A 23,775-nucleotide genomic window follows, 5' to 3' on the forward strand; every position below is an offset into this window, starting at 1 on the left:
CCCCGCATGCAGCACCACAAATGATGAAACCGGCCATCCTGCACTGACAAAACCTAAGGCTCCCTTTACAATGTAACAGGTGTGCCCAGACAGGGAAGAGGGTTATCAGCAGGGTGGGACAAGGGGGATAATGGAGAAAAGATTCAGGGATTAAGAAGTGTAACTGGTAGGTAAAAAATAAGACAGGGACGTTAAGAATAGTAAAGGAAATGGAGAAGCCAAAGAACTTATATGCATGACCCATGAGCGGAACAGATTTTTACTCAACACTCCTAATACAAGGCTAGTCCTGGAGACGCCTTATGTTGGAAATCTTAGTAATAGTTCTGTACTCTATGGAAATTATACTCCAAAAGAAAACTTGATTCCTACTTTAAGGCCGCGGACTTCAAATAATAGCATGGAGACTTACTTGGCCAAGCTTAGTTATAGTATCTTTTTTCCCTTGGGCTTCAGATTTCTAATATAATTTTAGTGTTTAATTTGGTGAAATTCCAAGTTGTTTAATTGACTAATGCACACTGAGTAAAGGCCTTAATTATTTGTGCTAATATAGAAAGGAGACATAAATTCTGCAATCGTTTTTAAGTCCCCAGATCTCTCATTTTAACGAGATGCCTATCATTAACTTTACTCAACAAATGTAACTAAACTGACACATTTAAAAAATTTTTAAAAGCTACATATAATTTCAATTTTAGAAATTAAATATTACTGCCTAATAACTTATGGTATACTGGGAGATGCTTTGCTTTACTTTGTAATGGGTTTTAGTTTGGTGACGCTTCATAACAATTTAAAAGTTTTGCTGCACCCTGATTTTTCCACGCTTAAGAATAAGTGAATGATTGATATCCAAGTACTTAAGCATATTGGGTATTTATTGTTTAAATGAAACTGAGATAAATCCTTTTTATGAATTAAATAATCTTGTAACACTAAATGGATTAATTTCTATTTTTAAGTTAAAATTTTGGTCAACTTATGTGAGAGAATATTCTTAATTGCTATTTTTATTTATACAAGCTTTATTTAACATTTTGGACTGTTTATACTGTGAATTTCTTACCCAGCATTGTTATTCTAACTTTAAAGACAATAATTATAATAACATATCACCTAAGTCTGTGACTTTAGTTGCATTGGTTATTGAAGCATATTTTCTCGTCTTTCATGATATTTAATTTGTTGCCTCTCTTACCATTACATGAAGTTTAGCATTGCCCACTTGATTCCATTGTACTGTAGACTACTCCATATCTGTTTTGCTAATTTTTACCTTGACTTTTCACATTTTAGTTAATGTTTGTCCAATACCTCAGAAGTAATTTATAATTTCTTTCAATTGTGTTATTTAATGATATTATAAAATACAGATATCATTGAACGGATATTCATTAGATCTTCTTCTTAGAACTGAAAACTTAAAAATTTATTTCAGACAATTTCATAACAGATGAGATTTCTCTGGTTTAAAGTTTTTTTATGTTCAAGTGTTTGTCAGTGTTTGTATTCCTAACACAGTGCATGACATAATAGTTCCTCAATCTGTGTTCTTTAAATCTGTGTTAGATAAATTTTAAGACAATGCCAGAAATTAAGTCAGGGCTATAGCTGCTGTGCAGAACAATTTCATACAGCAGGCCTAAGGCTGCTATCCTTAGAAAGTCCTGCTTCAATATCTGGCCTTGGTTGGTGTCTGGAAACCTGAATCTGGGGAGGGTTCCCATCATTCCCTAACTGATAAGAATGGCTCACTATACCCAAACTGTTTGTACAAACAGTGGGGTTCATGCTGAACACTTCCTTTCCTTCTGGGAATCATGTATTTTGGCACATGCTATGGGGAAGATGCCTGTGTGATTAGTGTGCCATAAAAACCTTGGCACTGAATCTAACAAGACTCTTGCACATTTCACATGTGTTATAGGTCCTTGCTTTTCATCACTTTGAATATTTCTTGCCAATCCCTTCTGGCCTGAAAAGTTTCTGTTGATAAATCAGCTGACAGTATTATGGGAACTCCTTTATAGGTAACTACTTTTCTCTTGCTGGTTTTAAGATTCTCTTTTTGTCTTTAACCTTTGGTGTTGGTCTCTTTGGGTTTATCTTATTTGGGACTCTGTGCTTCTTGGACTGTACGTCCATTTCCTTCACCAAGTTTTGGAAGTCTCTGTCATTTTTCAAATAGGTTTTCAATTTCTTGCTCTGTCTCTTCTCCTTCCAGCAACCCCGTGCTGTGAATGTTTGTATGCTTAAAGTTGTCCCAGAGGCTCCTTATACTATCTTCATTTGTTTGGATTATTTTTTCATTTGCTGTTCTGATTGGGTATCTTTTGCTGATTTGATTCTCAGCTTCATCCACTGTCCTGTTGAGTCAACTCTCTGCAAATTATTCTTCATTTCAGTCTGGTTCTTTTTTATGATTTCCATGTCCTTTTTTATGCTATTGAAGTTCTCACTATGTTCACTGAGCATCCTTATAACCAGTGTTTGAAGTCTGCGTCTAGTAGATTTCTTGTCTCATTTGTTTAGTTGTTTTTCTGGAGTTTTGCTTTGTTCTTTCATTTGGTACATGTTTCTTTGTCTCCTCATTTTGGCAGCCTCCCTATGTTTGTTTCTATGAATTAGGTAGAGCTGCTACATCTCTCAGGCTTGGTAGAGTAGCCTTATGTAGTAGGTGTTCTGCAGGGTCCAGCGACACAACCTCCCTGATCACACAAGCTTGGCACTCCAGGCGTGCCACTTGTGTGGGCTCTATACTCCCTCCTTTTATAGTTGAGCCTTGATTGGTGTTGGCACATCAATGGAAGATATTTACTCTCAGGCCCATTGGCTGCAAGGACTGGCTGTGACCACCAACCACTGTGGAGGATCAGCTGTGCAGCGGCCCACCCCACAGCGCAGGACTTACTTCATTGGGGTCTGGTGCCAGTTGAGTCTGCCCCTTCAGTGTTTCACATGTTGAGTGGTCGGATGGTTGCTTCAGTGTGGTCTGGATATATCCAACGGGAGCGCGGGCTCTGGGGCCTCTTGGAAGGTTCAGGGTCAGCTGCCACCTGTGTTCTGCCAGGGCCAACTGGCATGAGCTACAAATAAATCTGTAAAAAGCCATCTATTTATGCTGGGCTTCAGGGTGCTTAGGTAAGGACAAGATGCCAACCAAGGCCAGCTGCTGCTAGTGCTAGGTTGAGGCCACTTAGTGATAGGTACAGGGCATACTGAGGCCAGCTGCTGCTTGTTTGAGATATTTTAGGAAAGTCTGAAGCATGAGCCAAGACAGGCCATTCATATTTTTTAAAAAGCCACTATAAACAGCTTAGGTGGGCCCACTGGTTGGGTGGAGTGGGGTCTCAGGGAATAACCAGGACAGGGCAAACGGTGTGAGTCTGTCTGATTGATGGAGACTCAGATATGGTGCCCACCTGTCCTCTCTGTAGTGGGTCAGGGTCTCAGAAAAGAACAATGGCCTCTGCTAGCACTTTTGTCTGGCAGAAAACGGCCCCCCACCCAGCTCTTACCCAGATGCCAGGCAATTCAGTTCCTCCCTGGGTGTCTCTTGTGTCTTAAGTTGCTGCCCAGTACTGGGGCTCAAAGGGAGTGAGTCCAAGGAAGTCTGTGTGTGGGACAGTTAAGAAAAATGCCTGGGACTCAGAAGCCCTCCATCTCACTCAGCCTCAATCCCCACTGACTTTTACAGCCAGAAGTTATGGGGACTTTTCTTCCTGGCACGGGAACACTGGTCTAGGGGCCCTGGTGTGGGGCTAGGACCCACCTCGCTTCTCAGGATATCTGCAGCCAAGATATCCTTCCCGATATTTATCCATCATACATGGGTGTGGGACCAGCCCGTTCTGCATCTCTGCCCCTCCTGCCAGCCTCAATGTGGCTGCTTCTTTAAATCCCTTGTTGCAGGACTTTTATTCAGCTATATTTCAGGTGGTTCTGAATGATGGTTGTTCTGTAGTTTAGTGGCAATTTTGATGTGGTGGTGGAAGGATGTGAGTACTGCATTTACTTATATTGCCATCTTGAGCAGAGTCCCTGATTAAACTTTTACAAAGGGCAGTTTTCCTAACAATTGCAAAATAATGCATTCCTTGTAAAATATGACTTCACCTGTTTAAACTTTGTTGTACCAATGGGATCAAACATCACTTTCCTAAAGTCATGTTTACTCAATAGACCAATATCAACTGTACCTTTTATCAGATTAATCTAAGTAGCATTTACATATTCATAAAAGTTAGTGGGAATTGATTTTACTTATGTGATTGTTTATTTATTTATTTACGCAATCCCCAAGTTAGGGCTAGTCTCTAAAATTATTATTTAGCCCTGGCTCAGCTGGTTGGGTGTCGTCTCTCACAAACTGAAAGTTCACTGGTTGAATTTCCAGTTCAGGCACATGCCTGGGTTGTGGGTTCCATCCCTGGTCAGGGTGCGTGTGAGAGGCACTTGATTGATGTTTCTCTCTCACATTGATGTTTCTCTTCCTCCCTTCCCCTTTGTCTAAAAATAAATAAATGAAACCTTTTAAAAATAGATAGAAATTAAATAAAATTATTTAAAGCTCACATTTCATAAGCTATATGTCATTCTTATAATAATGTCTCTTGTTTAACTTCATTGTTATAAATTATACTTGACTTATTTCAGATGCGGCAGGAGTTCGAAAAAATTCTAACTAGAGAACTAGAAGAAGGTATGTTGCCATACTTTATTAATTAAATTTTGATATTATTGATTTCTGAAATAAATAGCAAATGGCATCCATTTACATGTTTGAGTAACCCATACTGTATTAAGTATTTTCTTATACATAGGGATTGAAAAATGTGAAAGCATAAACATTCACAAGGAAGAATACACTTATTTGCATTCATTTATCACATTTCATAGCTTTTTTAAAATCTCAAAAGTCCATGTATCTCTTTTATTTTTTTTTTCAGATTTAATGTGTTTTATTGATTAAAATATTACATTTGTGCCAATTTCCCTTCCCTCTGCTCCCCTCCACCCGGTGGCCCCCCTCCCTCCAGTTGTCCCCCCCTTTTAGATTATGTCCATTAGTTGTGCATACAGTTCCTCCCAACCTCTCTCCATCTATTTCATTCCCTCCTACCATGATCCCCAATTCCTATATCATCTCCCTCCCTTTCCCCATTCCCCCTCCCTGTTGACCTCCCCCCAATATGCTTCCCGTACCCACAGTTCCTTTTCCACTCTCGTTGCCTATTTAGTTTGCCTTTGTTTCATCTCCCTAGCTTCTGTTTTTTTTTTAAACCAGTCCCTTTAACATCTCATATAACAGTGGTTTGGATCTAATGAACTCTTTCAGTTTTATTTTGTCCTGGAAACACTTTCTCTGTCCTTCTATTCTGAATGACAATTTCGCTGGGTAGAGTATTCGTGGTTGTAGGTTTTGGATTTTCATTACTTTGAATATTTCTTGCCAGTCTCTTCTTGCCTGTAGGGTTTCCCTTGAGAAGTCAGCTGATAGTCTAATTGGGACCCCTTTGTACATAATTCTTTTCTTCTCTCTTGCTGCTTTTAAGATTCTCTCTTTATCTTTAATTTTTGACATTTTGATTATAATGTGTCTTGGAGTGGTTCTCCCTGGGTCCAGTCTCTTGGGAACTCTCCTTGCTTCCTGGACCTGCAAGTCTATTCCCTTCCCCAAGTCTGGGAAGTTCTCCTTTATTATATTTTCACTCAATTTTTCAAGTTCTAGTTCATCTTCCTCATTCTCTGGCAAACCAATGATTCTTATGTTGGGCCTTTTATAGCTGTCCCAGAGGTTTCTGATCCTTTCATTGTTGCTTCCCATTTCCTCTCGCTGCATTGGTTGACTGCTTGTTCCTTCTCCATATTCCAGTTTGTTGAAATGAACTCTGGATTTTATTTCCTTTCCTTCTGTCTCGTATGCGGTTTTGTTCCTTTCGTTATGAAAGTTTTTCGCTTCTTTCATATCTTTTTCCTGCTCTTTTGTGAATTCTGTAAGCCATCTGTTAACAATGGCCCAGAACTGAGCCTCTGACAGGTTTCTTATCTGTTCATCTGTCAGGTTCTCTTATCTGCTGTCTGGTGAGTTGTGTCACCGGGATTTCTATAGTTGTCTGCCTCATTTTGACAGATGCGTTTTGTTTTCTTGGGCCGGCTGTCGGGGGCAGTGCCTGTGTACGCATCACAAATCAGCGACCGGCCGGCGCCTGCCTGTCCGCGACCTATTTCGCAGCCCTGTGGTGCTTTCTTTGGGGGCGGGGGTCCAAGATGGATTCACACAGTTATTCAGCTAGGAGACCGGGATCCGTCCTCCCGCCCCCCTGGGCCTCACTGTTCAAGGCGATGCGGCGGCCGCTCTCCCCAGCGCCGGAGTCGCGCACCGGCAGGGGCTTGGCCGCAGCCGGGATTCCTCGCCAGGGTCGCGCACCGCCAGGGGCTTGACGGATCTGGGATTCCTCGCCGCCCGCTGTTGTCCAGGTGCGACCGCAAACAGCACTGCCCTCTTTAACTCTTACCTGCCCAAATGGCACCGCTGGTTTATAACTTCATATGTTGGACTTCCGTGTAGTTTTATTTTCTGGAATTTCTAGTTATCCTTTGTTTTGAAGTAGTTGTATTCCTCTCTAGTTGTAGAGGGAGACCTAGCGTGTCCGTCTAAGCCTCCATCTTGGCCGGAAGTCCATGTATCTCTTTTAGTTTCTGGCTGTCCCCTTCCTTTCCTCTGCCATGCCTATGGGTCTGTCAACCTGCACACTGAACCTCTTGTCAGAAAAGTGGGCTTCATTCACCTCTCATGTTTTTGCTAGAGATATAAGGCCCAATAACCTGACTCATCTAGTAATGCTTAGTCAAGCAGTTACAGTTCATATAGCTGTCGCTGAGGGGCAACATTTAAATCTCCAGTCATCGACTTTGTCATTGGTTTACCCTTGACCCTCAGGAAAAACTCCAGATTCCTTTGCATGGAATAAAAACACAGAAATCCATTTAGTTCTTGCCAAATAATTCAGACTTATTTCAAAATACCACTTACCCTTCTCTGCCCCTTTGCTCTAGCATCTAGCCAAACTAGACTATTTCTAATTCCACAAGTGTTCTCCCTCACCTATAGCCTGGGCATCTGCTTCATTTGTTTCTCTGGCACACTCTTTCCTAATTCTTCAGCTACCCACTTACATATATATATATATATATATCACCTTCATCAAATAGCTGACAATATTGACACAAAACTTGGATGTCCCTTCTGTGTGCTCCAGTAGTGCCCTTAATATTTGTCATCTTATATATGACTCTGAGTGGAAATTGCACATGCATCTGTCTTTTGAGTTTATAATATATGATTGTTCAGGGGTGGACTGTGTCATCTCCACCTTGTAACTCCAGTGCTTGTCATACTCAATGCATGGTTGTTGATTAAATGAATGAAGAACAAAAAAACCAGAAGCTCTGATACTTAGCCACAATAGCAATGAATACAGTCGGCAACCATGGACAAATTATATTTCATAGTAATCTTGTGTGTGTATTGTAGTCATATATAAATGTTTTCATTCTTCTTAACACTTATACTTATTTGTATTTTAGATAAAGAATATAATCCTTTAATTCTTTTTCCAGGTGCTGCGGAATTTGAATCTGAAGCCTGCACAGCTTATCCTATAGGTCAGGCAGATACATATGAAAATCTACTTCTGAAAACATCCCAAGAATATACACAAATGTTAAAGAAAAAATATATGATCTGAAAGATAATTATTTACTGGACTATTTACATAATATTCTAATTATTTTCCATTAAACACATACTATGTGACTGCAGTCACTCCAGACTCAGCCAGGCCTGCTCAGACCTCCTGATCTCATTCTTTTTTTTTCTCTTGCATTTGATATATATAAAGGAGGAGAAGTAAATATTTTTAATGTATTAATTGCCTACTAACAGTATCATTCATATTCATTGTAGTATAATCTTAGGTCCCAAAGGACTACTTTCTAACAAAGCATCAGTCTGGTACTTTTAAAGTTCTGGATTTTTCCACTGTTGATTTAAAATGTATTTTACTTTTTTTTAACTGTGAGTGAGAAGTCTGAAGAAGACTCTTTGAACAGGTAGGATTTTATGGATTTTTAAAAACCAAATGTTAACTAAGGGAATGCACAGAAAAGAAACTTAACATTTCTTGAGCGTTCTGCCCTGGGCTGGACACTATACTATGGAATTAACATGTGTTATATAGTCACCGCAATACCTTTGCAAAGTAGCTATGCCCTAATAGCCTACTTTTCATTAATTAGGCAGCTGTGGTTCAGGGAGGTTGATGAGTTGACCCATGATTCCATAGTTAACAAGTGGCTGACCCATGGTTGGAGTGTCATTCTGCCTGGCTCCCAGATCCCTTCTGTTGTCCTTCAACATACACTGCCAAGTTTCTGTGTGGCCCTGGCATCAAGATACAGATACAAATCAGATCACCTCAGAATGTCAGATCTAGTTGTGTGTTAACTGTGATTTAGAGTTTTCCTAAGAAACCCAAGCATTTGTCTTAATATAGTCGACAATTGCAGTGGTAACTAGTACCTTGTTTTTCACAACAAAGACTTTAGGGCACATCATGGTTAGCTATGGCCACAGAACCATAGATTTGACCTAAGGAAAACCTAATCAGGCAAGTGTTTTTAAGTATAATAGTATCTGTTCTTCTTGATATGAATTATTTTTTGTAAGTGAAAAATATCTGTGTATAAACCATGTTATGTTAATTAAATTCAGCATCTATTTAAAAGATATTTCTCAATGATTTCGCTACTCACTGACTTCCCAGTCTGGTTTTCTCTTCAGGCCAGTAACTTGGCCTAGTTGTAGTTTTTTTCTTTTTCATAGAGTCCTTTTTTCTTTCATGACGTTTTAGATTTTTAACTTTCTTCTCTGCCTTTTTTGGAGTTTCTCTCGTTGTGTTAGTTTTTTCCACTTTAGCCTGTTACGTGTTCTCCATTTTTCTATAGATAGAATGAAGAGCACATAGAATTGTAGGACTTTAAGGAATCTTAGCAATTAAATAATCAGAACACCCACTAGTACTTCAACCTATGTTTAACATTCTGGCCAACTGGTTGCTCACATGGAGAATTTGAAACTCAAAGAAATTAGAGTGACTTACTTGGATGTGGTAAGTGGTGGAAGTGAGATGTAAATTCAGATTTCTAAGCCTAGTAGGATTGGGTTTAGTGAATGCAGTGAAAGAAGACAGAATAGAATTAGCAGGGAAATGAGGAGGAAAAACACTGGGTTGGGATAGGAATAAGGGTTTTAGAAAAGAGATAGGAGAGATCAGATAGGGGAAAGAGATCAGAGTAGAGGGGTTTATGACAAATTAAAGACAAGTTACAAGAAGGAAGGCCACAGGATGTTGGGAGTTTTCTAGAAAGGCAGATTAAAATAAAGGGTTCAAGAGAGTCCTGAAGATGTTCCTGTTCTTTTGTTTGTTTGCTTAATTTGGAAAACTAGCAAAATTCAAGGTTTCTATTGAAAAGTATTAGAATAATTTAGAAAGATTCTGCTTATTGCAAACGGGACTATGGTATCATCTATCTGAACCCCTACTTACAGAGTGGGGCTTTGATCCCCTCGAGTCGTAGGGGGCTGGAGATTGCTGAACTATATAGATCTGTGGCCCAAGGCAGGTGTCTCCTCACCTCTGCCCCTTTTCCCAATTAGCTGATAGCCTTCCCATGTAGGAATGGGGTAGGAAATGGGTAGGACTGGCTGTTAAATCAGTAATGGAGGTGGGTAGTTGATAACACGCTTATGTTAGGTATGGATGGCAGAATCCATTTAGCTTGTTTTCCAGGAGCAGGGAAGTCGAGAGCTCTTACTCTTGGTTATTTGAACCCATTCTTGTTTCAAGAGTGTGTGCCTCAGTAGGCTGAAGATTTAAAGCTTGGAGATTATCTTGGAGGCTGCAGAAGGGTAATCTGGGAGTGGGAAGGCTAATGTCATACACATTTGTTCTTTGACATTTGGACATTTAACTTTTAAACATTTCAAGAAACTCCCTGTAGTATTCTAGAGTAAAATGAAGAAATGTTGTCACCTTAGTAAGTTCCTTCCTAAAGAACCTAGATTAGTCCTTTGACGGACATAGTTTAGTCCTTGAACCAAGGACAGACAATGGAGAAGAAACAGTCTGTCTTTCCACCTTGATTCAGGTCATCAGATTTTTTCCAGTTCAGGAGTCAAAAGTTATGTCAGCCATTTATTGGATTTTTAATTCAGGCTTCAGGACTTCTGGTGAAAAATTAACTTCAGGCTTTGCCAGTATATTGGCTGTCACCCTTTGTGGGAACTTAGAGCATATCTCCATTGACTAGTTCATAGGTTGGGAGAGGTGAAGACAGAAATAGAGAACTGACAGCTTTTCTAAAACAGGCCAAATTTTAATTATATCAAGAATCTTCATTTAATACACAGATAGCTGAACTTTCACTCAGGTTTTTGGTTGGTTTTTTAAAGAAATGAAAATTTTTGTTGGCTATTTTTACTCTAAAGGCATTCCAGCAACCCTGGCATTGACGATTCATGACCTACATCAGAGGATGAAGACTTCGGTTCTGATACCAAAGTAAGGTGCTCCTTCATGAAATTAATGTTCCTGCTCTTAAAATTTAGTAGTGGCCTACCTATCGTTGGTTTTATGTTTATAATGAAAAATTAGTCAAAGCAAACTATTTTGGTGGAAATATGATATGTTGCATATTTTTTAACTTTAAGTATTGAAGGTGGGGAGCTGGGAAATATGTAGTGATAGAAAAATTATATTGGAGGAAAGTTTACCACAAAAGAGGAGGTAGGAAATTTGATCAGAGATAAGGATTTTTAATATGACTTCTAAATCATACCAGCATGATTTTTATAATACACATGCCTAAATGATTCTTTAGTGGATCCCATTACTTACTGTAATAATCAAGAAATCTTGATGTCTCTCAGTTCCAAAACTATATATTATATAATATATAGTTTTTTTTCTCCTTGGACTGCTTCTATTTTGGTATCATATTGTTAGGAGAGAGTTTTATTTTGTTTATTTCTGACTTGGTTAGAAATAATATTTATTTGAACTGAAATAATATTACAAAATGTGTAATTTTAGAAATTTAAATTGTCTTTCTCAAAAACCGTATTGCAAAAGGATTCCATTGTGTTTTAAATCATTCCATTGAGAGTCTTTTAAATTATTTATTTAATTAAAGAATACATGTTTTGCTTAAAATAATAACCAGCTCTAGAAGTAGATTTAGAGATTTATAGCACTTTACCATCTGTAAAGCTCTGGGAAGGGCTTTTCTGATATCGATATGCCATTCCACATCACCTTAATCTACTCATCAGAGTACATCACTTGCTGAAGCAGCCCAGCATAAACAGTGGCTGGGGATGAATGGATCTGGGAACTTTTATTTAGCATAGAGCCCCGTTACCTCTATGTCAGTGGCTTTATACCCTGCCTGTCAGGCCATGTAAGCGATGTACTCAGTCCAGGAGGCGCTGTTTGCATTGCTCATGACTATTGCCTGCTAAGTAGTACAGAAAGGAAGTAAGTTATGACTTGTTATAAGCAGAAAAGTATTACTGGCTAGTAGTCTTAGTGAAAACTTTCCAACGTATGGGGATATAGTCTGGGGCTCGTGCTCCTCGTTTGCTTCCACTGTCAGTGAAGAATGTTTTCACTGTAACTTGTACGAGAGACCACTTCCATTGCCATTTGCCTAAAGTATAAAATTTTATTAGAACTTAAAATACAGCAACAATAATAATGTTAGAGTTTATTATGGGCCACATACTTTACATATATTCCCTAATTTAATCTTCCCAACATCCCAGTGAGGTAGATAGCATTATTAACTCCATTTTACAGTTGAAGAAACTGAGACAAGGAAAGTTTAAGTAATTTGCTCAAGGTGACACAGCTAATAACTGCAGGATGTGGAATTCAAACCCAGACATTCTGGCTTCTATGTAGATACTGCCTCTCAGGCTATTCAATGAAACATCATTGTCACCGAAAGCAGCATGTTAACTTTCATGGTCACTAGAATAGACATAGTCATTCACATTTGTGAATATTTAAATTTATAGTGGATATGATGTTTGGAATACAAAAAAAAATGAATGTTTATCAGAAGGTAATTTTCTATTTTTCCCATTTGACCAGTTTATAAATGTGTATGTTTATCTGATAAAATATAACTTAAAAACATGAATAATATTGGAGTGCTAGAGAATCACTAGGTGACCTTTTCTGTGAAGGACCAGGTAGTCAATATTTTAGGCTCTGTGGGCCATGAGCTCTCTGTTGTCATAACTCGTCTCTGCTGTTTTGGCATGAAGTAGCCATAAACAAAATGCAGATGGAAAAGTGTGATTGTTGTCCAATAAAATTTAAGTTACAACAACAGATAGACTTGTACTAGATTATCAGTAATTAAAAGCATTTTTGTTTCTTTATTTTAGTTACAAGAAGCACAGTATCGATATACAGCGGCCATAAGACGTGCTGAGGAGACGCAAGACCACAAGCAAAAGTATAGAGCAGCACAGAAAATAACATGAGTATTTATAAAGCAGATGAGCAGTGTAGTATGAGAATTAGATCAGTTATTATAAGAAATAATGTTAAGCTGGATAAATATTTCAGCTTTGAAATATTTTGAAATGCGTAATTTCTGTACTTTACCTCTAAATTTTGCTCATTATCTATAAAACAGCTAGACAAATGGCACAATAAATTTTCAATTCATCTGCTTTTCAAATTGTAATATTTTATGTAATTGCACCTTCAGATGTTTATTCAGAAATTATCTAGTATCTTTTAAATCAATATGAAAGAATAATTATTTTAAAATATACATTTTAGGCTTGAAATTGAACATTGCGTTCCCACACCGGGAGTCGAACCCGGGCCGCCTGGCTGAAAACCAGGAATCCTAACCGCTAGACCATGTGGGAAGGCTTGAAATTGAAAACAGCAAATCAAAGAGCAGGCACTCAAAATTGAACAGCTTCAGGGAAGCCTCTTAGGTGCAGATTTGGTAAGTCAATCTGTTAATTTCCATCATACTGGAAAAGGAATTCTTTTATATCTCTAGTAATAGTGTATAAGATATTTTGGGCAATACGAAAAGTCTCACTGATAAAAGTATTTATTGTATTCATATGATAGTACTTGCTACTAGTAATGTAATTCCTGTTTATAAAAGAAGTTGAATTCATAAAATTAATTTTTTATAGTAAGATTTTAATTAAAAAAAGACTGTGATAGTCTAGAAGCAATATTTGACATAGACCACATTTTGTTTATCCATTCATGTATTCAACATTTAGGTTTCTGCAGCTTTTGGCTATTGTTGATAATGCTGTTATAGACATTGGAATACAAATACTTGTTTGAGTTCAGAAATTTGAGTAATGATTTAATCTAGAATTCTGAATTTTTCTTGTAACCTAAATCCTTCAGTGAGATTTTGAGAATGAATTACTTTTAACGTTGTAATATGTTCTCTTCACCAAGTATGAGTCTAGGTCATCATGCAAGTGTTTTTGCAAAAGGAGTGTACTTCTTCCTTTGCTGGATTTAAAAAAAAAAAAAGATTCCAGTGAAAAAGTAGAAATGGCTGCTCTGTCAGGGCCTCACATAGCAACATAGTGCTCCTAGCATTGCAAGCTTAGAGACTATTCACTTATGTTAATCGGCCTTTTAAAGATTAACGATCCAGTCTCAGAAAAGATGGATGTGTAATCCAGGACTCCAATTTATTGATGAATGGTGAAAACCATTACTGTTAACTCTCCTATGTTTTGAACCCTGGCAAGAAGCATATCATTACAGGACCCCAGCACTAGCACCAAATCAAAAAAAATTTTTCTGGCTAACAGCTTTATTGAGATATAATGAACATACCGTACAGTTCACTCATCGGAAGTGTGCAATTCTGTGGCTTTTTGTATATTCAGAGCTATGCAGCCATCATCATAATCAGTTTCAGAACACTCTCATCACCCTAAGAGTAACCCTGTGCCCTTCAGCAACCACCCTGCACCAGTTTCTACTTCCTCACTCTTTCTAGCCTTAAGGAGCCACTACTGTATTCTCTGTCTCTGCAGATTTGTCTATTTCAGGCATTTCATACCAGTGGAATCACACAATACATGGTCCTTGGTGACTGCCTTTTTAATTTAGCATAATGTTTTTAAGGTATCATCAGTACTTCATTTCTGTTTATTGCTAAATAACATTTCATTGTATGGAGTGACCACATTTTTTTTATCTGTTCATCATTTGATGGACCTTTGGATTGTTTTCACTTTTTTACATTGTTAATAATGCTGCTATGAACATTCATGTCCAAGCTTTTATGTGAACCTGTGTTTCCATTCTCTTGGGAATATACTTATAAATGGAATAGCTGGTATAGAGGTATAGCCAGACTGTTTTCCAAAGTGACTTCACCATTTTTATATTTATTTGCAGTGTAGAAGTTTTCCAATTTGTCCACATTCTTGCCAACACTTGTCATTACCTATCTTTTTAGCCATCCTAGTGGGTGTGAAGTGGCATCTTACTGTGGTTTTGACTTGCAGTTTTCTAATGACTAATGATGTTGACCATCTTTTCTTGTGCTTGTTATCCATTTGTATATCTTATTTGAAGAACTGTCTATTCTTCTGCCCATTTTGAATTGGATTGTTTTTTACTATTGAATTGTAAGAGTTTTTTATATATCTCAGATACAAATCCCTTCCTTATTAGATATAGGACTTTCAAATATTTCTTCCACTCAGTAGATTACCTTATCACTTTCTCGATAGTATCCTTTATAGCACACAAGTTTTTGATTATGATGAAGTCCAGTTAATCTACAAATTTTTGTCTTTTGGTTTCACATCTAAGAAAAATATCCAAATCCAGTCATGAAGATATACACCTATGTTTTCCTCTAAGAGTTTTATAGCTTTAGGTTTTACATTTTGAGTTAATTTTTATATATGGTATGAAGTAGCAGTCTAATTTTATTCTTTTGCATGTGGATATTCACGATGGTGTAGCTTCTCAAGAGTCTATCTGCACCGCCGAGAATGGCTGTGCAGTCCGACCCGGGAGTGACACGGCACCGGTCCCCACCCGCTCTGAACCGACATCGTGCGATGATGCTGGAGTGTCCTCTCCAGTGAAGCTGAAGCTACAGAGCCTGGGCAGGGTGATATGGAGGGTCTGCTGTTGCCCATGCAGCAGACCCCCCCCTCTCTTCGCAGCTGAAGGGTCCAAGGGAAAGACGGAGTCAATACAGCTTGGCTTCAGGTGTGCCGCAGGAGTTGCCGGTGTTGACTACAACGTCAAACCGCCTTAGGGACTCCGGCTCCGGATTTTCTGTCGGGGTTTACTCCCCTAGCCTTTCCCCTGAAGAGGTATGCCGCAAGGCAGCGGAGGTTTTTTGGAGTCAGAATTTTCCTTCACTGATGTGCCCTGACTGGAAGATCGAACCAGCGACACTTAGCTCGCAGGCCGACGCTCAATCCACTGAGCCAAACCAGTCAGGTATTCTCCAAATACCTGTAAGATATTAATGGTATTCTATGGCCCTGTCAAACCTCTGCATATTCAAATCAAAATGGAAGACTCATCCCTCTCCCTGCAACCAGCTGGAACCCACTTCTCCTTCCTAACTCTATCATCAGCCAGAGCACCACATGTCTTCTTACCTAGAGTAGCATGGTGGTGCCCTCTTTGCTTTCTGTTGTTTCATGAACATTCTGTCAGTGATGCCTGCACATTCTTTCCTGGATTTGTACCTTTATTTTTATCCCTGCCAGTCTTCATCCACTGATCTGACAAACATTTATTGAATATGTACAGTAAGGTCTAAAGGGGATTTCACAATAAGCCCCTAATTGGTTTGCTTCCCTGAAGCCTCCCTCCTCTCCATTTTCCCTGAATTTGCTACTAGAATACCACAATACTTTATCATTGTCACTTTCCTACGTAAGAGTCTCTAAATTCTGCCTAGGTTATTTCTAAAGTATTCTCTCAAGTGTCTTACTCTGCCTAGCTAACTGTACTTCCTGCCGTTGATTTCCTTCCATTGATCCTCACATGTCAAATACAAATTCTTGCCCTTGTCTATCCTATAATATGATGACCTATCCTCATTCTTTCCATTCTTCCTAACTGCACAATCTTCAGGGCTACAGTAAAAACCCAGCCTTTTCTGATCCCTTCCCCAAAGTCACAGCAAAGAGGCCAAGAGTACACAGGCTAGAGGATGAGATACTAGGCTTCCAATCCTGGCTCCCCCACTTTTTAGCTATATGACCTTAAGTAAATTACTTGTTTGTGTCTCACTTTTTTTCTGTATAATTAGAATAATAATAGTAGCTATTTCATTGAAATGTTATGAGGATTAAATAAGAATTCAAACAAAGTACTTAGCATATTATGTGGCATGTTGTAATTGACAAATAACATATAATAACGATGTTTATTATGGTTATTATTGTCTATTTTCCCCTTGATTCTAATATCCCTGAGTTGTCTTTCTTCTTTGACTACCTTAGACATACCTTACATTTTCCTGAATTCTTCACATTGCAGAGCACAACATAGGTACTCAATCAATATTTATTAACTTTGAACATATGCCATATGCTGTTTTAGCAAAATCTGGGAACCAATTTATATCTGGATATATTTAATTGTATGTCATGGAAATGTGACACCCACTGTTCTTTAATGACTTGTCTCTTATCTATGGGATGTATACTGATGCTAACTTAGCCTGTAGTGGTACATGTGATGATAATGTACTTTTACATACAATTCTGGCAGAAGCAGTACTTGAAAAATGTGCCAATTATAAATGCCATTTAAATAAAATTCAACCATAGATTACAATATAATTAAACACGGAGTATTCTTTTATTTTTCAAATGGTTTGCAAACACATATCCTCAAAATAAGTCAAGTGAAGCAAATTCATGCCATCAGTCAAGATTTTATTCATCAGACCTTTATGTTTCATGCTGTGGGTGGAGAATTCTTGCTGGAGGCTAGGCTAGATTATTCCAAAATTAATTTAATCCAAAAAACATTTACCCAGTGGGCTTCCTTATTGAATTTCTGGTGGGAAAGAGTGGGTAGTGATGCCCTGCTTCCCCAGAAACTCTGTTGGAAGGAATTCTGTGAAAACAGAAAAAGCCTCACTCCTTTTGTGTTTTACATGTCTGCAAGCTACTATAGAACAAAACAAGATTTTAATTCTTCACACATGAAGCATGTACCTGCCTGAATCATGGATATAGAGGAAAAAATACTGGCTGAGTAAGAAAAGCACGATTCCCATGCTGTCTTCTCTTTCTAGCTGTGCAACTGGCTAAGAGTAGCTTTACCTCAGTAAACTTCCAGTTAATCTATAAAATGAAACACACACACACACACACACACACACACACACACACCTAGAATATCTGGAACAGAATAGAATAGACTATTTAGAATGAAATCTATATTTTTAAGCTGAATGCTACAAATTCTTTTGAGGTCCCATTTTATGACTTGTCTGAAAAAGTGACAGAAAGGGATCTTCTCTGGATGGCACTCTTTAAGGTAGGGAGAAACCAGGTACCATTAACAATCAATGGATTACTCAAGGAAAATGTTGAAAGAATCAGTTAATTCTTTGGAAAAATAAATCCCAAACTATTTATTCCCAAACAAATTCTACGCGGATTAAAGATTTACATTTTAGATAAAAGTCTAGAGATAAAAGAAGAAAAAAAAATGAATATCTGTATAACTTTGGGATGAAAAAGATTCTAAATATCAGAATAAAAAGGCAGAAACCATAAAGGAAATGTCAGAATTATTTGAGCAAGTATCACTTGAGACTCACAGAGTCTTGTAATCTCAGAACTAACAGTGACAGTTTATCAATCTCATGTCTTTTCAGATGAAAAAAACTGTCACCTGGAAAATTTCCAAAAGGACCCTTAACTGAAATATGTGATTATCTAAGGGTCTTCTGGAGTAACTGGGTCTCAGCTCATCTCTTTAAAATCTAACTGTTCTCAGACTGATAGATATCAGGGTGGGGGGGGAGATGGGAGGACTGGAAGAGATTAGTCAATGAATGTACATCCATAGAGGCATGGCTCGTGGCCACAGACAACAATGTGGGGAAGGCTAGGAAATGGGGGCAGTTGAGGCAGTGTGGAGGAGTCCAATAGGGAGAAAATAGGGAACATCTGTAATAATGTCAACAATTAAAAAAAAAAGAACAGAAAACAGGAAAAATAAGAAAGAAAGAAAGAAAGAAAGAAAGAAAGAAAGGAAGGAAGGAAGAAAGAAATGAGCTGCCGCTTTCTAGTGCCTCACGGCTAACCCAGCATAAAATTATTCTCAAACATTGCATTTGCTCACTTCTCCTAAGTTGACTTATGAGGGGGAGACTCTTTAACATACTTAGAAGCTAATGGGAGGATTTGGTGAGAAGTAGAGCCTAAAGTTACAAAACTAGACAATGGCTTATGAATATTGTAAAAAACAGCAGAAAGAACAGAAAGATGAAATCTAAAATACAAATGGGGAGATGAGGACTTCCGGCCAAGATGGAGGCATAAACAGATATGCTGCATCTCCCTCCACAAATAGGAAGAAATACAATTACCTCAAAACTAGAAATGATCAGAAGTTCCAGAAAATCAAGCTGCATGGAAGTCCAACAAACAAAGATATAAAGAAGAATTACTCATACAGACAGGTAGGAAGGGCAGGGCTGGGGTGGAGAGGACATGATGTGGTGGCGGCTGCAGCGGCGGCAGTGGCAGGCTGGCAGAAAGCACAGATACAGGTTTTAAAAAGTCAGGAGGGACACCTGGGGAGCATTCCCAGCTCCTCACCAGACCGCGCAGCTCACTGTCCCAGCCCTGGCGAAAATAAAGCCTCATTGCTTCTGACTGTGCAAACCAGTGGGGGTTGGGGCAGAGGCAGAAACTGCCAATCTCTGCTGAGTCTGCTTGTTTAAAGGGCCCCCACAGTTCTAGAACATCCATAGACCCATCAACATTGCGAACGACGGCCAGTGCAACATCTAGAGGAGTGTCAGTCCCATACAGAAGTGGGCAAAGTTCCTGGAAAAGGGGTGAATGCTGGGAAAGCGGCATTGTTCCTTCTCAGACCGCTCCCCCACATACAGCACCACAACGTGGAGAAATGGATCACCCATACTGACGAATATCTAAGGCTCCACCCCTTACAACATAACAGGTTCAGCAGCTCTACCTAAGACGCAGAGGCAAACAAATGCAGGAGCCTGTCAAGATGAGGAGACAGAGAAGCATGGCCCAAAAGAGGGAACCGATCAAGGTTCCAATGGGAGAACTAAGCAATGAGGAGATAGCCAACCTAACAAATGAGGAGACAGACAACCTAACAGACACAGAATTCAAAACACTGGTGATAAAGATGCTCACAGGCTTGACAGATATGCTTGAGTACGGCAAACGCATAAAAGAAGACGTGAAGACAACAAACTCACAACTATGAACAACTGAATCTAAAAAAAAAAAAAAAAAATCCAACTAAGCAAACCAGATTAGTAACAGAATCATAGGTGTGGAGATCATTTGGAGGTTTGTCAGCTGGGAAGGGGTAGGGGGAGAAATGGAGAAGTGGTGCAGGGATTAAGAAGCATAATTGGTTGGTACAAAATAGACAGAATGGAGTTAAGAATAATATAGGAAAAGGTGAAGCCAAAGAACTTACATGCACAATCCATGTACATGAACTAAGGGGTGTGGGGTTGGGGGAAGGAAGGGAGGTACTGGGCAGAGGGGAGCAAAGGGGGAAAAAATTGGAACTACTGTAACAACATAATCAATAAAATATACTCAAAAAACTACAAGCGGAGGGATTGGCTATTGAGGAGAAGAAATATCTAAACTGAGAATGATCAAAGTAGAGACCCAATGCTTTGGGAGAATTTGAGCATGAAGGGCCAAAATCCAACTGCCCTGGAAGCCAGGCTACCTTTGGACTCTTTAGTTAAATGAGAAAATAAGTTCCACCTTTGCCTTAAGTCCTTCGGAGCAGATGTCCTAACACTTGTAAATTGATGCAGGAAATAAAATGATAACAGACATGCTTAATCTGATGCCACCCCATCATTGCCAGGTCCTGTCCTGCACTTACCAGGAGTCAGTCTCAGAGCTATAAAACCAACACAAAAGAAGGTTACAGTGCCGAGTTCCTTAAAAACCAACACCTCAGAAAATGTGATCATGGAATGTCTAGCCCAATTCTATTTTGTAGTCATGTTGAGGAATCTAAATTCCCTTTATAGGATAACTGGAATGCAATCTGCTTTGCTTAAGGACATTGGACATCCAGACTCATTAATGCATTAGATAATGGGTAATGTAGATATACGGCTGGATTTGAAACATGCAAATTGATTTCTAATATTTATTACTTTGTACTGAATGGCTTGTGGATAATTGTAGTCACGTTGTTCTCTCCTCTTCACATGCACACACACAAATCTGATGCATTTGTATAAGAAAAGGCTAACAAAATTGCCAATATGTGGCTTTGAGTTTGAAACTTACTCTGTAATGTCGGATTTGTGAGCAAAATTACTGCAGTATTCCACTTTATTCATTAGAGTCACTCCCTCTACTTTGAAGCTGTGGGATAAATAATGCAAATCACAAATCTTATTCCACCTGTGGGTTCTTACTTAAGTCAGTGACCTCAGTTTTATAGTCTGTGATTTCATATTTGAGAAAAGATTATAACTGAATCCCATGCAACACATTGTACTCTTGAAAACAAATGCAAAACTCAAAAGCAGAGAAGTGCCAAACATTAAAAAGAGAAAATTGATGCTATCTTGTGGTAACAGAGAAGTAAGACTAAATATTTTATCTCTATTTTTATATATTAAAGACTCATTGGCAAAATCAGACCTACCTTAAACAATCCCTTCCCTCAGTATTCTTTAACACCCAAATAAAACCTCTGTACTCCTTTAGGATATTGTCAATGTGCAGACACTTCATTGAAAATCAGATTCATGGTTTCAGCCAAGAAATTCTAATTTCCTGAAAAAGTAGTTTCCATGATTATACTTTGATATTTGAATGAGAGGCAGATCTTAATTCTGCATGTTAAGGTAATGCATTCATGGAAAAAAGCTCTAAACCATTTTTTAGGCATTGACATAGTAATCACCAAGTGTCTTTGAGAGATGGCCCAGATGCCAGAAACAGCACGGGACTTGATTTTTGAGTCCATATAAGTGCATATTTATTTCCAGGAAACGTAGTGCTATAGAAAAGGGTATTGGACGTACTCTTCCTAGGAACTTCTTGATTGAGCAAAGAAATAAGATGAGCATGAGCTAAGATGTCCTCCCCCATGCTCCACATTTGTCAAGTAGACTGAAAGAAAATGCCAAGTGATCCCGAAGTATCCTTACTTTGAATAAAGGCAGAACCATGGAAAGCACTGCAGGCCTTGCTCTGCGCTGCAGATGCGGCCTGGTACCTCGCTGGGCAGTCAGTCCATGAACATTAAAGGCATAATAACCCGGTGATATGCATTTATACTAGCAGATAGGACCTCTTAGCTTCAACTGATATGTAATTTAAATAATTTATGCTTAAAGTTAATAATATACCTCAATATTTAACAGGAAATACTTCCTTATTTTATAGGAATAAAAAAATTAATTTACAAATTTGCACTACTTGTCTGGTGGAATTATTGACAGGAAGGATGGCCATACAAGTAGTAGAAAAAGGAAAAGAAGAGAGTCAGGGAAAGGAGAGAACGAGAGCAAGAAGGTGTTTTACAAGCATAGGGTTAAAATCATGTGTAACGATCATATGTGGCTGATTAGAATAAAAGCCAACATTTGTTGGACACTCACCAGATAGAATGTTATGCTCTAATTGTGCAATATTTTATTTAATCCACTTTGAGAAATTTAGTTGAGCTTCCATACACTACTATATTGGATGTGTAGATTAGATGTTGTTGATTTTTTTTTTTTTTTTTTTTGCACAGAATTTTTCTCCAGTTTTAAAAAAGCTAGAAATCACATTTAATATCTTCAGCATTCTTCATCAGTACCTAGCTGGGTGCCCTTCACTGACTAATCAAATATGCCAGATGTTTTTATTAAAAAGACATTTTTAAAAGTAGATACTGTGAGATAAAATTGCCTTGTAAATACAGATGCTTAAAATCTCTTTTGAAGTCACTCTTGAAAGCGAGTTAGGTGAATTTACAAAATAAAAATGTCTGTGGAGTGGCTATGCTCAGGGGTGAGGAGAGAAGGGAGGCCTGTGCTCAACAGAGTCCTGAGAAAAGGCTTCCTTTAGCTTCCTGGGACCCTGGCATGTAGGTGACCAGGCCTTCTGCTGTCACAGGCGCAGTCTGCAGTGTTGGGCCTGCCTTAGGGCTTTGACACCTGGGGAGGCAGAGGGAACTTGATCCAAACACAGGCACCAGAACTGGAAGTCTTCTCAGAAAATGAGAATGGTTCAGCCTCTGGCGATTGGATGAAAGCATGCAATGATTATTTCTTCCTGCTCCTCACTGAAGTGACTACAGTTGGGGGGTCTAGGTGAGTTCCTGGAAGATCTGTTCATGTGCGGGATGAAATGCTGTTTTCATTTCTGCTGGTTATCTGTACGGGAAATATCATTGTTTGGTTTTAGGACCTGCCAGGTTTATTTGATTGAATTCTTAACCACATAATTTTTGAATGCTGACCTGCTTAAGATCCTATTTTCTATGGATATAAATAAAATTAGTCAGACAGACCCCTCAAGAAAGTAAAAAGAGTGAGAAACATGTCTTCCTTGCAGAATCTATACACAGGTTCAATCTTATACCACAAACTTTGACACAACTCAAAATACAACACCAGGAATGAGAAAGCAACTTACTCTGCAGAGAAGGCTATGCTCAGCCGCAAATGGGGAAATTCTGTAAAACCCCACTCAGTGTGTGCAGTTCAGGGGGCAGAAGGAACATACTGAGTTCCGAATATCTTTTCCGTGCTATAAGTAAAGGACCCCAGACCCATGCTGCCAACTTTATCCTCCACTTTGGCCCAAGGAGAAGACACTTAGTGCCCAATGTAATCACCATTATTATACACCTGGCAATAGGAGTAGCAAAGATTCAGCTACAATATCCAGTCGTATTATTTTCACATTTTAATAATTTTGTAATCTAATTGCTTAAAAAATCTACAGCAAAAGAAACTTTCCATCTCCCAGATGAGAGAGTAAGAGATAATATAGTCATCGTTTCCTGTACTTTGCTCTCACCTTTGGATAGAAGAATTATATTGTGTTGCTTCTTAAAAATGTATTCCTAATGTGGATCACTGTTTTATAGATATCCTCAAAGAAGTATCGCATGAGGCACCATTAACATACAGCTATAGTAGATATCTTCACCATAATGAAGAAAATATCTGTTATGAAAAACGACTGCCCTTCCATTCAAATTAGTTATTTTTTCTGCGACTTTCTTGGACCTTTCTCTGTGCTGAAAGAATTGGATTATGAATTTAAAGACATTCCCTATCCCAAATTGTGTCCAGCCATATTTCCCAATATAGCCTCTCAGAGTTTCTGCAATAAGGTTAAATAACATTGTGATATTAAAATTAAATTAAATATGCCAACTTTAATTAAAA

The 23,775-nt window shown here is 38.5% G+C and overlaps 2 long non-coding RNA genes and 1 other non-coding gene across 3 annotated transcripts; 2 read left to right on the forward strand and 1 right to left on the reverse strand.

Moving 5' to 3' along the window:
- Positions 1-1,934: 1,934 nt before the first annotated feature.
- LOC150019919 (uncharacterized) lies at positions 1,935-7,831 on the forward strand. Its single transcript, XR_016509310.1, has 3 exons — positions 1,935-2,033; positions 4,660-4,705; positions 7,627-7,831. It is a non-coding gene; the product is annotated as an uncharacterized LOC150019919 (long non-coding RNA).
- A 2,759-nt stretch (positions 7,832-10,590) lies between these two features.
- On the forward strand, positions 10,591-13,038 carry LOC150019920 (uncharacterized). The gene is made up of 3 exons (XR_016509311.1): positions 10,591-10,628; positions 12,521-12,591; positions 12,924-13,038. It is a non-coding gene; the product is annotated as an uncharacterized LOC150019920 (long non-coding RNA).
- Positions 12,944-13,015, reverse strand: TRNAE-UUC (transfer RNA glutamic acid (anticodon UUC)). Its single transcript has one exon. It is a non-coding gene; the product is annotated as a tRNA-Glu (tRNA).
- Positions 13,039-23,775: the final 10,737 nt, after the last annotated feature.

This window comes from Furipterus horrens, unplaced genomic scaffold (genome assembly GCF_987537825.1).
Source record: "Furipterus horrens unplaced genomic scaffold, mFurHor1.1.pri manual_scaffold_2, whole genome shotgun sequence".
Lineage (NCBI taxonomy): Eukaryota > Metazoa > Chordata > Mammalia > Chiroptera > Furipteridae > Furipterus > Furipterus horrens.